We start from the raw sequence: 14616 nt of genomic DNA, 5'->3' as shown, positions 1-14616 counted from the left end.
CCTGTCCTAATTTGTATGTTCCCTCACAGGGAGATTACTGCTGATGCATATGTGACTGTTCTTGTCTTGCCATCTGTGGTTTTTAACTTAGCTTCAATTCACTTTGTTTCACTGTTGGGATGCTCCTTGCTTGTGCGTGGCTGTTCTTATGTTTCCCAAAATCAAATGGTTAACCAAACACTTGCATCATTTGAAACAAATAATCATGTCTTGTCACGTTGAACATGTTTTAAAAAAAATCTTAGGGCACCTGGGTGGCTCAGTCGTTTAAGTGTCCAACTTCGGCTCAGGTCATGATCTCGCGGTTCATGGGTTTGAATCCCGCGTCGGGCTCTGCGCTGACAGCTGGGAGCCAGGAGCCTGCTTCAGATTCTGTGTCTGCCTCTCTCTCTGCCCCTCCCCTGCTAGCACTGTTTGTCTCTCTCTCTCTGCCTCTCTCAAAAATAAATAAACATTAAAAATTTTTAATTTAAAAAATCTTTAATGCCAGCTAGTAGGAACCCAGCTCTGTTTCCTCTCTCATTCAGAATTAAGAGTATTTACAGCAGTCGGTGGAGAACATCTAGCCAGTGGCTTGCTCAGTGGTTCTCAAACTTCAGAGGCTTTCAGCCAAAGGGCTGGTTACAACACAGACTGCAGGGCATCAGTTGGTTTGCGATGAGACCGAAGAATTTGTATTTCTAACAAGTTCTCCTGGGCTGCTGCAGATGATCTGGGAAGAACACCTTGAGACTCAACCCAAGCGTCTCACTTCACAGCTTGAGGAAACTGAGCCTTAGAGAATTGAAGCAAGAAACTCAAACCACCTAACCCATTAGTGGCAGCACCAAGGCCAGCATCCAGCCATTCTGACTTTCATATGCTAATTGCACATGAATCTTTTCTTTTTCTTTCTTTCTTTCTTTCTTTCTTTCTTTCTTTCTTTCTTCTTTCTTTCTTCTTTCTGTCTTTCTTTCTTTCTTTCTTTCTTTCTTTCTTTTTCTTTCTTTCTTTCCTTCTTTCTTTCTTTTTAAGGTTACCAATTGTCTACATTACTCCTTCCCTATTGCTTTGGCTCTGGTCAGGATCTCAAATATCATTTTGTTACTTCTGTGAATCTTTCCAGTGAACTCATACAATAGCATGTGCTGTGGATCCTATAGCCTTGCAGTGGAACCAGTCCGGAGATTCCCCTTCTCCCTAAGAAAAAGTCCTGTGCCTCAGTCCTGGTTCATTTTTCTTTCTAGAAAAGCTTTTGCTGAACGCTTAAACAGCCAATTCTCAGTAAAACTACCCCATTTGCATTTTGGTTCTGGGGGAGATTCTTACCTTCCTTTTCTTTCTTTTCTTTCTTTCTTTCTTTCTTTCTTTCTTTCTTTCTTTCTTTCTTTTCATGCAGACCTTCATTGTTTTAGATCATTGTTTCTCAAGGTTGCCTGAGAACTTATTACAACCTTGAGAAATCTCTGCCTTTCTTTGCAGGGCTTCTGTGGCTGTGCAAAATAAACAAATCTGAAGAAGAAATCTCTTACAGTTCTTCTTATTTTGTCTCTGATCAGTTTTGATTTTGTCTCCGTTTGGCGGCCTCCTTTTTTCCCCCTTGGCAACAGCTGCTTTCCAGCAAGGCTTTCCTCTCTAGAGGAACAGAGCAACTCAGTGCCTCCTTTGCTCTTTCTCCTCGCCTCACCTTGGTTCTTCCACGCATGCTTCTGTCCCGTGCCCTTAGTATGCATGTAACCTCTCTCTTCCTTCCACTTCCTCCCATTAATAATTTCCTATCCAAGTCTCTTGAGTTCCAGTCAGTGGACCTTTCTAGCTTATCTGCTGGTTGACGTCATCTTTGTGTCTTCCTGCCCAAAACACAATTTCCTCAGATTGTATGCTTACTTCCCAAATCTCTCCGGGAGAAAGTATGAGATGGAGAAGGGAACGTATGGACACAGCACCCTCGTATTCGCTATCTTAGCCCCGTTACGTGAGAAAAAGTGACGTGGACGGGTGACTCACTTGGCTTCTCTGGGCCTCCCTTCCTTAGCTCTGAAAAACAAACAGGTCAGTCTAGCAAGGGTTGCGAACTCCCATCCTGCCAACAGAGTCTGGGCAGGTTATGTAAATGAGCTGGAGCAGGGCTCTGGGCAAGTGGGGGGTACTGTACTGTAATGTCCAAAGGGCATTTCAGCGGCTAGTTCTCGTCACAGCCATGGGGAAATGCTGGCCACTCAGAGGCACCAAGTCTTACGATTTTTCAAGAGCGAATCTAGATTTTTTTTAAAAATGGGAGCTCCCTGAGGGGCGCCTGGGCGGCTCAGTCGGTTGGGCATCCAACTTCGGCTCAGGTCATGATCTCGTGGTTCGCGGGTTCGAGCCCCACCTCAGGCCTCTGTGCTGACAGCTCAGAGCCTGGAGCCTGCTTCAGATTCTGTGTCTCCCTCTCTCTCTGTCCCTCCCCCACTTGTGCTCTGTCTCTCAAAAAATAAATAAATGTGAAAAAAAATTAAAAATGTGAGCCCTCCTTTTTTTTTTTTTTTAAAGATGTGGACACCCAATTCAAATAATGAGTCAAACAAAGCACATCTCATCTCTGAGCCAGATTTGGCCCTGGCTGCCAGTTCACGGCCTTTAGATGAGATGGGGGCCTTCAGTCCCTTGCAAAGTCCGGCACTTCCTGAATTTTCTGTAGTCTCTTTTCCCTTCTATAGCTGAAAGCAGATGACAGAGAGATCCAGGAGGTGGCAGGGCCACAAAAGGGCAGGGAGGAGGATGGCACCCGGGTTTCTGAATCACCAAATGGAAGAAAGCTACCACAGATCAGGAACACCCGTCATCCCGGCCTGCGATGCCAATGAGAAATACACTTTGACTGTATTTAAGGTCCATATATTCAGCATTTATTTACCGCAGTGAATATGATTCTAATTAACACACTCTCTTACCTGGGTTGTTTTAAGGGTCAAAGAAATTATTACATGTAAAGCTCTTAGAAGAGTGTCTAACATATGCTAAGCATTAAATGGATGCTGTTATTATTCTGAATGGAATGGTCCTTAAAAATGCAAATTGCCTTCAAGGGGTGATCTTCAACTTCTATCTTCGGAATTTAGAACATTATACTAGAAAACAACTTAAGAATCGACCGGTCTAAGGTGCCTGGGTGGCTCTGTTGCTTGAACAGCCGACTCTTGATTTTGGCGTAGGCCATGGTCTCAAGGTTCGTGAGACGGAGCCCCAAGTTGGACTCTGTGCTGATAATGTACAGCCTGCTTGGGATTCTCTCTCCCTCTCTGCCCCTCCCCTGCCCACGCTTTCTCTCTCTCTCAAAAATAAATAAATAGGGGCGCCTGGGTGGCTCAGTCGGTTGAGCGTCCGACTTCGGCTCAGGTCATGATCTCAGGGTCCGTGAGTTCAAGCCCCGCGTCGGGCTCTGTGCCGACAGCTCAGAGCCTGGAGCCTGTTTTGGATTCTGTGTCTCCCTCTCTCTCTGCCCCTCCCCCGTTCATGCTCTGTCTCAGAAAAATAAATAAAGGTTAAAAAAAATTTTTTTTAAATAAATAAATAAACTTAAAAAAAAAAAAAAAGAGTCAATCAGTTCAAGTTCTGTCACTTTAGAGATAAGTAAACGAAATCCCTGAGAGGTTGAATGGCTTGCTAGAAAGTCACCTCACCGGTTAGTACCTCAGTAGGAATTAGCTGATCTGTTTTAGCTAGGAAAAAGCTGACCGCTCCAGGAATGTGACTGGAGGGGAGAAGGAGCATACATGCTTTTGGAGCCGGGGTCTTACTTGTAAGGGAAGGCCTGGGACTGGGGCTCTTGGCAGCCCCCCCAAAAACGACCAGGATACTTGAGGAGAGGGGTGGAAGAGGCAAGGAAGAACCACACAACAACCCTTTCATCCCGTCACTAAATATAACGATTCGCCCAAAGTTGCTCAGTAGACGATCATAAGTATATTTTGGGTAGCTGTTAACACCAAGTCCCTTCTCCGGAAAGGACCCCAGAAAAGGCTCTTTTGAAGAGGTGGGCTAGGTGGCCATGTGCAGGCACCGTATTCGGTTCCTTTACGTTTGCCAATTGGAACAGCGACGTAGACCTCATCCGAGCTGAGACAATGGGCATCTTCTCTTAGAACCAGTGTGGAGTCGGCTTTCTGAGAGTTTGTGTGGTAGGTGCTAGAAGCTTATCTGTTACGTAGCATCATGCCTGGAGCCAGCTTTGTGGCCGAGAAAAAGCCACGTGTGGGCCAAAATCATCGAACTGCAGAAATTTTGAATTTGTGAAAGGATCTGCTCTGCAGAGATAAGCATGGAGCAGATATTGAGAAAATGCCAAAGAATAGAGGCCACGTGGCGCCAGGACTTACGGAGCTCTCTCCCTGGCCTGCCAGCTTACCACTCCCCATCCTCGGCTCCCATGCGGCTGGACTGAACAGTGTTTTTGTGAGTTCTCTCTGTCCTTAAAAATAGACGCGCTTTTTAAAAAATCTGAGCTCCGCGAGTTGGTTTCTGTTCCTTCAGTCAAGGAAACTGGTAAGAAGACAGTCAACGGCTGAATCAAAATCAAAATTTCTTAGTCATATTTGTTTACTTATTTCAAGTAACACAATAAAAGTTCACCTCTGCCCAGAGGGAAGGGGTTAATTAAAGCTGCTGTCCTCCAGGTTCTAGTTTTACGAGACTGGATTTGATGCTGTTTTGAATAGTCTAATTTCCTAGGAATATCTTGGGAGTGATTTGAATTCATGGGATCAATTTTGTCATATTTCTACCACAAGAGATCAAGTAAATCAAATTTTTAAAATATTGTCTTATACAGGGAGTTTAGGTGGTTCAGTCGGTTAAGTATCTGACTTTGGCTCAGCTCATGATCTCACAGTACATGAGTTCAAGTCCCACATCGGGGGAGCATGAGCCTGTCTTTGGGTGAGCCCAAGCCCTACTTTGGGTGAACTCTGCTTCTCTCTCCTCTCTCTCTCTCTCTCTTTCTCTCTGCCCTTCGTGTGATTCTCCTTCTCTCTCTGCCACCTTGCTCACTTGCGCTCTCTATCTCTCTTAAAAAATAATTATCCTGTTCAGAATTTTTTGGGTGGGGGGGAAAAGGGTGGAAAGGGAATTTTTCTTCATTATAATAGTAATATATGTTCATCATCACAACTTTTGATAATATAAATAAGTAAAAGGAAAAATATTTTTTTTAATTCTTTTTTTCAACGTTTTTATTTATTTTTGGGACAGAGAGAGACAGAGCATGAACGGGGGAGGGGCAGAGAGAGAGGGAGACACAGAATCGGAAACAGGCTCCAGGCTCCGAGCCATCAGCCCAGAGCCTGACGCGGGGCTCGAACTCACGGACCGCGAGATCGTGACCTGGCTGAAGTCGGACGCTTAACCGACTGCGCCACCCAGGGGCCCCAGGAAAAAATATTTTTAAAGAATCCGTTTTATCACTAACAAACAACCATCATTAATTTTTAGGACAAAATTCCAACAATGATGAAGATATAATCACATTAGTATCTTGAATTGTCCTCAAAAATGCATGTAATTTTACTACTTATATTCATATACATTCATATATGTCTGTACATATAGGCATTTTTTTCTTTCAGAGATCATTGAGGACCAGAATTTGATTCAGTGGGGAGTAATTTTGAAATCAGACTTCTTTAGTCTTCCTGATAACCAATAAATGCATTTACTTTATTCAGTTCCTCTGTTCTTTAGGAACGGGGAGATTTAAACCATGTCCTTAATTCTTTGTATTTCCTCACCTGCTTTTTATCAGCAATTTAATGGAAGCATATTTTTTACTTCCTGGTTGTCCTCTTGTGTTTCCTGGAAAGTTACCAAATCTAAAATGGCTTCCATTCCAAAAGCATCTTCCACTCCAAAAGCCAAAAAATTCTAGAATCATGATCTCTTTCATCCCTCTGTATCTTGGGCTTTCATTAGGCTCACCTCTGTCCATTTTCCAAGATCAGATATTTCATTCTATTTCCTCCTGAGGCAAACATTTATTACCTTTGTTCCTCCGATCATTTTCCCTTGTTGGATTTAATGGGCTCTCTTGTTTTATTTACCATATTTTTAAAATGAATGATGCTGATCCCTTGTTACTTGTTCCTCACACCAGGGATGTATTGTTGAGTGAAATCCTACTCTTTTAATAATCAAAGTAGGACTATAGTGATGAGTTAAGAATGCTTTGCTTTCTTTCCAGCATATGAGTTTTACCGTTAGCCATGGTTATCTCTTTTCCACTGGTATAGGGGATACAGTCGAAAAGCTAAATTTTCTAAAATCTGGTGATTCTCCCCTGGGTTTTTCGGAGTTTTTTCCACTCTTAATTCCAGACGTTTTTGGAGGGGCCCTTCTAGGAACAACGTTCTCTTGACGGACTGCCAGGAGCTTATGTTCCCATTTTGCTTAATCACGATCATCTTTTTTAACCAGGATTCACAGTTTACTTATTATGTGAAGATTTAGCTCAAGTTTTGCTGGGAGACTGAAGGATTATCTACTTAATCTGATTACACTTAACCGGAAGGCATCAGAACTGAATTTCAGAACTTTCAGTTACTCTGAGTAGCTGGGGCAAGTGGAATATAGGAAGGTCCTTCCGTGTTCATTCTGTTAACAGATATCTATGGAACTTTATGTGCTGGGTACTGTTCACCTATGAATAGGAGAGACATGACCCCTGCTCTCAAGGAAGTCACCATCTTGTGGGAAAGATGAACAGATATGTGTTGCAATATACGGTGTTAGCATCTGTGACTGGGGCAGGCCCAGTGTTAGAGGAGCACAGACACGTGGGGAATGACAGAGAAAGGACACATGTACTAAGACTTGAGGGAATAGAGAAGCACCTGGGGAGGCTCAGTTGGTTAAGCGTCCAACTCTTGATTTCAGCTCACATAATGATCTCATGGTTTGTGAGATCGAGCCCCTGGTCAGGCTCTGTGCTGACAGCTCGGAGCCTGCCTTGGATTTTCTCTCTCTCCCTTTGTCTCTCTCTGCCCCTTCCTCTCTCTCTCTCTCTCTCTCAAAATAAATATATAAACATTAAAAAGAAAAAGCCTTGAGGGAATAGAAAAGGTAAGCAGAGACAAAGATATTCTAGAAGGAGAAACGAACTGAAAAAAAGAGGCATGATAAGGGAGGTTTAGGGAACTGCACGCATTTGATAATAACTGGTGATGGCGTATGCACACTGGGGTGTGGACAGGTCCAGAGGATATGGGAGAACATGCAATCCAATTAGGAGTGGTTTGTGCGCCATGCTAAAGAGTTTGCACATTATCCTGGAGATGCTGAGAATTCCTGAAGAATCTTAAGCAGAAGTGTAATGGTCAGATTTGTGATCTAAAAGGAGCGTTTTCACAGTGGGACAGGCCGACGTGGCTCAGAATGTCCATTTCACATATATAGAGGGGGTTTGTCGCAGAAGCTAAGCCTCCCACCAGCGAGAGTCAGAGAGTCTGGCACAGCCCAACACCTGAACATTTACCTCTTTTTCTCCTTCTTCGTCCTTCTTACCCACCCAGTCTCCCTCTTCTCTTAAATATTCTCTTAGGAAGCCCTTAACACTTCAACGGTTCGCAGGTGGTCTTCTTAAAATGTCAGTAAAAATACCCTAGTTTAGTTGTGAATGTCTTGGCTTTTCTCGAAGGTTAATGTTAAATTACTTACTGGCTGAATTTCCCTTCATGGAATGCTTAAAGTTCCCGCTTTCCCTTTTGCCACCTGAAATTCTTTATCATTATCCATTCTTACCATCAAAATAAGGGAGGGGGTAAAATAGAAATTCAAGTAAATTGATTTTACTATTGACTTGTGGTCCTTGGAGAGAGTTTATCAGTAGAATGTAAAAGCCAGAGTGACCTTAATGTTTTTCATAATGTCTTTTTAACCGTAGGTTATGACCCATTGGTAGGTCATGAAATCAATTTAACAGGTCATAACATGCACTTTAAAAAAAGAAAGAAACAGAACCTAACCTAATAGAGTAGAAAATATCAGAGTACCCTGAATATACTGAGTTGATACTGTTATATGAAACTTATGGTTCAGTTATAGGCATATATGTTCATTCATGCAGATAGCATAAACTATGCATCTTACAATGGGTGGTCATCAAAAAAATTAAATTTTTAAAAATAAAAAACAGCACACAAAAAGTTTGAAAAACACTGCCTAAGATCAACATTTTTTCCACTCTGAAGATGGAAAAAGTTGAGAAACAGAAGTTGACTTGTCCAAGTCAATGAATTAGTGACTACTGCAAGATTTGAACTCGGTCTCCTGATAGTCTGACATTCTCTGCCTAGCATGATTGCCTAATATGAGGACTGGAGTTTGAAGACTTCATGTACTTAAATACCCTTGGGACTATATTGCAAAAGACAATCAAATGTTCACAATGCTTTGTAAAATTCTTTCTTGTGGACACCTTTGATAGATGTTCATATTTATATACCGAATGAAGATAATCTAGTTCTCACTGTTTCTCAGCTGAATGGCTGAATAATTATTTAGATCTTTTCTTTCATATTCCTTCACCATCCTGAAAAATAAACATTTCAGGACATTTAGAGTCATTTTTCACCTAAAATCAGGGAAGCATTAGGTATACCTAAAGGCTCCTGTAGCCTTATATGGTTCTACTGATTTAATCTTTCTAATGGATCTGTCTAGATTTTTACTTCTTTTTTCCAAGAAATTAAATTCCTTTTTTTTCTTCACACAGTATTCTATGGCTTAATTTCAGGAAGGCATTGAGGCACAGCAAAGAACACTAAATTAGGAATCAAGAGACCTGAGTCCTGGTCCCTCTTGTCACTCAGTTTATTGTTTGAATTTTAGCAGATCCCATAACATCTTTGGACTTTGGTTTCTTTCTTTTCTTTCTTTTCTTTCTTTCTTTCTTTCTTTCTTTCTTTCTTTCTTTCTTTCTTCTTTTCCTTCTTTTCTTTCTTTCTCCTTCCTTCCTCCCTCCCTCTCTCTCTCTCTTTCTCTCTTTCTCTCTTTCTCTCTTTCTTTCTTTCTTTCTCTTAGAAAGACCATGCAGGGGGCGCCTGGGTGGCGCAGTCGGTTAAGCGTCCGACTTCAGCCAGGTCACGATCTCGCGGTCCGTGAGTTCGAGCCCCGCGTCAGGCTCTGGGCTGATGGCTCGGAGCCTGGAGCCTGTTTCCGATTCTGTGTCTCCCTCTCTCTCTGCCCCTCCCCCGTTCATGCTCTGTCTCTCTCTGTCCCAAAAATAAATAAACGTTGAAAGAAAAAAAAAAAAAAAGAAAGACCATGCAAGTGGGGAAGAAGGGCAGAGAGAGAAAGGGTGAGAGAGAATCTTAAGCAGGCTCCACGCTCAGTGCAAAGCCAAATGCAGGGCTCAATCCCATGACTCTGGGATCATGACCTGAGCTGAAATCAAGAGTCAGATGTTCAACCAACTGAGCCACCTGCGTGCCCCTGGTTTCTTCACTTGAACATGGATCTAGATTACCTATGAGTTCCTATAATCAATTAGCATTTCCCAATCATGTGGAAGTTATGGATTTATTTCCATATGAAAGAAACTATTGCCTAGGAATTTGCATATGAATATATAGAGACATGTTGTTGTGTAAAATTGTATGGAGTTCCTGGATTTTTGTAACCCACTTATAGATTCACAGTTTTAAAAACCTGCTTTAAATAACGTCCTGTGTATCATACAATATGCCCGATTCTCTATGTTTCCTTTTTTGAACTTCCTAAGGAATTTCCAACGGTGTTTCCTTCCTATTTCCTTAATGATATCCTCCAGAGTTCAAGGACTTCCAGGGCTGGCTGGAAACCTGAGCAAGCTAGACCAACCACGTCATTTCCTTGCAGTCTGTCACCTTCACTTAATAAGTCTTATTTGTCCATTCAGTAACTAATAGTGTTTTCACTTTGAATGGTGACATGAACAACACCACCTTAAAATCCATTTCCTGTACAGGAACCCTTTATTCACTCATTCTACAAATATTTACTGAGCACCTTCTTGAGTCAGGGACTGGGTTCCATGTTGAGGATATAATGGAGAATAAGATCGACAAATGCCATTTCCTCAAGAGGCTTACATTCTATTGGAGAGACTGATTAAACATAAAAGCTATCGAAGAAATTCATGAAATTACTTCAAGTTCAATGAAGTGTGGACCTTGAGGCCAGGCTGACAGGTCTGGAGTCCCACCTCATTACTTACTATTTGTATGTATCAGCCCCCCAACCGTGCACTACTTCAGAACCCCTAGCCTCACTCATTTCCAGGGTCTTTGACAGTGAAGGGAAGGAAAGCCTTTTTTCCCCTCTACCTTCCTAGGTTCACCAACCAAGCCCTCCAATGAAACTGAGAAGAAACAGATGAATGAGAGAGAGAGAGAGAGAGAGAGAGAAGGCTACATGCATATACATGCATATACATTTTGCTTCAACAAAATGAAAACTCAAGGAGGCAGCTAGATGAATGAGGCTTTATATGTGATCTTAGGCTAAACAAAAGAAAAGAGGTTTGAGCTTCTAGGCGGGAGAGGTATGTTTTGGAAAGGGGAAGGTAGAAAATATATAGTAAATAAGGGTTGCCTTGCTCTGCAGATAAGAGTCTCTCAGGTGAGTTGTCTCTGGGTATAGATCTGTCTCTCCCTGGTGAGAGACATCTTTACCAATGGCAATTTCCTTTTTTAAATGTAAATTTTCCTTTACAAAAGGGGAAAATTGTACTCCATTTTAGGTAGTAAGGGGAGCTGAAGAGCTTTTCCTACATATGCTGGTCCTCAATTGCATTTAGCTCAAACTAATCCCTATGACAAAGAGGCACCTTTGGGGGTGGCATATTCTGATACCTTTTATTCTGCCCATTGAAACTTATTTTTCAGGAAGCAGCATTCCTGTGGAAACCAAAAGAAACCAAAAGTGAATGAATGAAGCAAATTCTAAATCCAATTTTGGGGATCAGATGGAAGTCAGTCAAAAAGACTCCTGGAGGCTGGGATCAAAACCTCTTTAGACGGCGGGGTTAAGATGGCTGTGATAATCCAGCTTCCAGCTTTCCTGGTTTGCGGTTTGAATGTCTTTAGTGATGGCAGGTGTACCGGTGTCACAGACGTGGTTAGTTTTCAGGGCAGAGCACAGAAGCATCCGTCATTTGCTTACAGAGCCCTTTGGATGGTCTTAATAAGGATCTGTGAGGTCAGGTTTTCGTTCTCAGTGGTGCCAAGGCAGAAGGGTGAGAGAAAAATGGGAAATGTTAATTGTTGACAAAATGTGCAAAGCGGCAGGAGCCAATATACAAAGAGGCGAGAAAGCTCAAAGGGAGCAAACATAGCCAGAATTCAACAACCCACAAGGATGTGCTATAGTTTTTCATCGAAACATAGAATTTTTCTCTCTACAGTCACTCTAATTTCTATCAAAGACAATCAAAGTAAAGACTAACTTGCAAAATAAACCTAGTCTCATTAAACTTGGCCTGATTATTTGCATAAGCACAGCAAAAATAGTAATTGATCTTTTAGGCTCTTTTAAGTCTGCGCTGCTGGCACTTTAAATAACTCAGATGAGACTTTTAAAAGCCTCCTGAGGGTAGGAAGCCACGCCAAGGACTTGCCATCAGTCTTTACCTGTAGTGCCTTTAGGTTTGAGTGAATTCCTTCTTTCTTGAGGTTTCCAATATATTTTAATGTTCCTGGGCCTGCCTCAAAGTGATCTTCCTTACTCACTTAGAAGGCCAGGAACCCTGTAAGCCGGGTATCAGGTAGATATCCCACGAGGACTTTGTAAGCATTGGCTCCCTACAGTCAAAATTAGTTCCTTTAAACTGTCTGGTCATAGGGGCACCGGGCTGGCTCAGTTGGAGGAGCATGTGACTTTTGATCTCAGAGTCATGAATTCAAGCCCCATGTTGGGTGTAGTGATAACTTAAATAAGTAAAACGTAAAATTAAAAAAAAAATGTCTGGTCTTATCTGATTGTATGCACACCGTTCTCAAATGTGACATTCCAGTCAAACCCTTGGTAACATAACCAAAGTTTCAAATTGTGCTATGTTTACAAGGAAAACAGATTCTTATTAAACTTACACAAATAATTGTGTTACCATGAAAATAAGAGTACTCAATAAGAGTTTCCAAATTCTGGAAGGATCAGAGAGGTCAAAAAGGAGGAGTTTCACAAAGGTTTCACAAAGGTATACTTTAACACGTTGCTGTAAGTTATTGATAAGAGAGACGAGAAAAAAGATTCTTTAAATCTGGAAAGTGAAACATTAAAGAACCAGCGATATTTCAAACAAAAGGGCCATAAAAATTATAATCATCTTCAGTGTATTCAGTTCCATGAATTAATTCTTGTTTTGCTTGATTTGGGATTAACAATTTCATGAATTCATCACTTTCTCCATTGGAGTTTCGTGAATCTCTACCCAGTCTGGTGGCATGCTATGAAAGTTATCAGAAACCTGTATTTCAGATTACTGACCAGAGTTTTCCCCATGAATCTACTTGAAGATACGCACGTTCACCTTTAGTTGACTGCAAATGCTTTCCGAAAGACTAAAAGTAAAACATTAATTGTATGTGGATGACAAAATAAAATCTGATGAAAGTTCATTATGGGATAATTAACAAGTAAAGTTTGTTATTTCTGTGGCATACAACATTTTGTAATTACTGGAATTATGACTGATAACATGGGTACTGAAAAATTTCTAGAAACCTTACATGATTTCTGAATAATGTGCATTAAAACATCTGTCCACACAAATATAACTAAAGGAGGGTAAGACTCACTTCTTAGGGGCTCCTGGGTGGCTCAGTCTATTGAGAGTCTGACTCTCGGTTTTGGCTCAGGTCATGACCTTGCAGTTTCGTGAGTCAGAGCCCCAATGCGCTGGCCGTGCGAAGCCTGCTTGGGATTTTCTCTTCCTCCCTCTCTGCACCTCCCCTACTTACTCTGTCTCTCTTAAAATAAATAATCTTAAAAAAAAAAAAAAAGTAAAGACCATCAGGCAGAAAGCAAATTCTTGCTCAGCCTTTAAAAAGAGAGAGGGATGGGGCGCCTGGGTGGCTCAGTCGGCTAAGTGTCTGACTCTCAGTTTCGGCTCAGGTCATGGTCTCATAATTTCATGAGTTCGAGCCTCACATTGGGCTCTGTGTCAACAGTGCAGAGCCTACTTGGGATTCTCTCTCTCACCCACTCTCTCTGTCCCTCCCTGTCTCACACTGTCTCTGTCCCTCTCAAAATAAATAAATAAATACAATTTTAAAATAATAAATAAATAAGTAAACAAATAAATAAGAAAAAGGGGGGAGAGGATGCACCTGGGTGGCTCAGTCGGTTAGGCATCTGGGGCTCAGGTCATGATCTCATGGTTCTTGAGTTTGAGCCCCATATTGGGCTCTGTGCTGACAGTTTAGAGCTGGAACCTGCTTTAGATTGTATCTCCCTCTCTCTCTGCCCCTCCCTGCTCACTCTCTCTCTCTCTCTCTCTGAAAAATAAATAAACATTAAAAAAGAAAAGAAAAGAAATAAAAAAGAGTCACTTCTTATTTGACAATGCTTCCCATGCAGTTTAACATACCAACTAAACCTAATTGGCTTAATATCTCTCTTTCACAAAGTAAGAGAACAAATCCTTTGAAATTTTCCAAGTGACCTCTACAGAGTCTCAAAGTTGTCTTCAGGTTAAAAAAAAAACCAAAAACCAAAAAACAAAACAAAAAACCCCACCCCATTTAGAATTGTGGGAAATTTGATTTGGGGAGATTTGTCTGAAATGCCAAAAGATTTGTACATCTGACTAAATACAATCACAGGTCACTATGAAACGATACTTAGTTATGTATGTAACCAAAGTGACAATAAAAGATTTCAAAGCAAATGTAGAATGTCACATGACTAAAAAAAACCTTAGCACTTTCAACATTAAGAAGTCTCAGTTGGGGGCGCCTGGGTGGCTCAGTCGGTTGAGCATTCGACTTCGGCTCAGGTCATGATCTCTCAGTTTGTGAGTTCGAGCCCCGCATCGGGCTCTGTGCTGACCGCTCAGAGCCTGGAGCCTGGAGCCTGCTTCGGATTCTGTGTCTCCCTCTCTCTCTCTGCCCCTCCCCTGCTCATGCTCTGTCTCTCTCTGTCTCAAAAATAAATAAAACATTAAAAAAATTTAAAAAAAAAGTCTCAGTTGTCCTAAGAAATCAAAGACAAGATAAAGACAACACAAAGCATAGGAAATTATTGTGTTAAGACACAGAATCTGTTTGTTAGGCAAACTACTTAATAGGTAAGAAAAACCTTTTAGCGTATCTTTTAAACAACAGACCAGTAATGTGAACTCCAGTCTTGTATCAGCACATTATTGATATTAAAATTCATTTAAAATCTTATGATAAATAACATTTAATTTTAGATGGCTTGACCACATGAGACAAAATTTTTCTCTTATTGTAACTTCCTATATCTATCTACATTTTTGTTCTTTATTTTCCTCTGTCTCATCTGAAACAAACTTTAACCTTACACTACTGTAGGACAAAATCACTCTCCTTTTTCTTACAAAAAGTCATCTTTCATCTCTCATATCTTGTGTAACAAAAAAATGCCTTATTCTGAGGCGCCTGGGTG

The 14616-nt window shown here is 41.4% G+C and overlaps 1 long non-coding RNA gene across 1 annotated transcript in view; it reads right to left on the bottom strand.

Moving 5' to 3' along the window:
• Window positions 1-14616, bottom strand: part of LOC113592967 (uncharacterized) — a 52361-nt gene that overhangs the window by 12893 nt on the left and 24852 nt on the right. Inside the window, exon 2 of the long non-coding RNA XR_008300118.1 lies at window positions 12475-12548. This is a non-coding gene — a long non-coding RNA (uncharacterized LOC113592967). The remainder of the gene's footprint in view (window positions 1-12474; window positions 12549-14616) is intronic.

The sequence above is a fragment of the Acinonyx jubatus genome, chromosome B4, assembly GCF_027475565.1.
Source record: "Acinonyx jubatus isolate Ajub_Pintada_27869175 chromosome B4, VMU_Ajub_asm_v1.0, whole genome shotgun sequence".
NCBI lineage: Eukaryota > Metazoa > Chordata > Mammalia > Carnivora > Felidae > Acinonyx > Acinonyx jubatus.
Note: the sequence above shows the minus strand (reverse complement) of the source record. Positions and strands in the feature narration are given on the sequence as shown.